Genomic DNA, 1,459 nt, shown 5'->3' with positions numbered 1-1,459 from the left:
ATATATTATTAATTATAAATAATATAAGCACAAGTTGAAAAAAATTAAAATGGAATAATCTCAACATGCATTCACACTTTTATATAATTAGTCAAGCTTAGAAAAAAAAAAGAATCGTTAGAATTTTATGTAGGATCACAAAACTTTTAAAAAAAAATTAAATTATACTTGAAATTTATCTTTTTAATTTTTTGAAATAAACCTTTTACAGGTATTGAGGGCAAGTTGATTCTCCCTGCCTATCTTAGACTATACTACCTAATATCAATTTATTTTTTAAACTAATTTTATGCATATAAAATTTTTAAATTCCATTTCACATTTTTGAGCGAGTATGGTCTTGTAAGACTTTATGTTTTTAAAACTCTGCTCATTGTTTTATTTAAATTATTGAATTTGATATAAGATATACTTAATAGTTATGTAATTCATTCATGTTTTTAAAAAAAAAATTTCAACTTCGATCCTAGGTTAGTAACAATGAAATATACGGCATTAACAAATGATTTGTCAAAATCAAGAATCTGTGAAGTGACATTTTATTTGATTGGATAAATGAATTTAATAAATGCATAAGTAGTTGATGATTGGTTGTGCTAACACAGCTGAGCAAGTCGTAACCTGAGGGAAGGTCAGTGATGCTATTTATAATTCTGATAAAGCAATGATAACCTTCACAATGGCTATTTCATATTTGTCACTTGAAATGAAATTTACATTATATTTGCATAATTTAAGGAAAATTTAAAAATATCCTAAGCACCATTGTTAAACTTTTTTTTTATTGTCAATTCTTTTGTTCAGCTAAAACATAAAATGGCATAGTAGAAAGACTGGGTGACGGTCAATAAAGGTACAGATTAGAATACATATACAAAGGGGGTAAAAAATTACACAAAAACATTTAAAAAAAAAAGAAGGGACGAATTAAGTTAAAAAAATATAAATATAAACGAACAGGGTACTAATTAATAATATACACAGTCATGTGTGGTAGAATGGTAAATATAGTACTAGACTAATAAATAGTAATTCCGTTATTTAATTTTTTATCCTCATTGTACATGCATTTTCTTGTCACGTCTTACATTGTTTGTGTTTGTTTTCATTTAGCCCCGAAGCCCTATAAAGTGGGACGAAACGTTGGATACCATTAAATAGTTTGGTTTTTTTTTTACTATTTTGCACCTTTATTGACCACCACCCGGACTATCTTCTTCCAACAAAATGGGGTTATTGCACAGTTTGAAAATGTCGATATCATATCGAAAATGTATTATAAGATATGATGGCTAATTAAAATTGTAAATAATAATAAAATGAATTTAATTTAAAAGTAAAAACTTACAGAAAAAAATAAATATAATTTTACTTACGATCAGTCACATATTTGAGAAATGTCATTTTTATTCCGCGAACTTGAGTAGTTTGGGAGTAGGACCGAGTGTATCGGATGCTC

Source organism: Halyomorpha halys, unplaced genomic scaffold (genome assembly GCF_000696795.3).
Source record: "Halyomorpha halys isolate HHAL.00 unplaced genomic scaffold, Hhal_1.1 Scaffold305.1, whole genome shotgun sequence".
Lineage (NCBI taxonomy): Eukaryota > Metazoa > Arthropoda > Insecta > Hemiptera > Pentatomidae > Halyomorpha > Halyomorpha halys.
Note: the sequence above shows the minus strand (reverse complement) of the source record.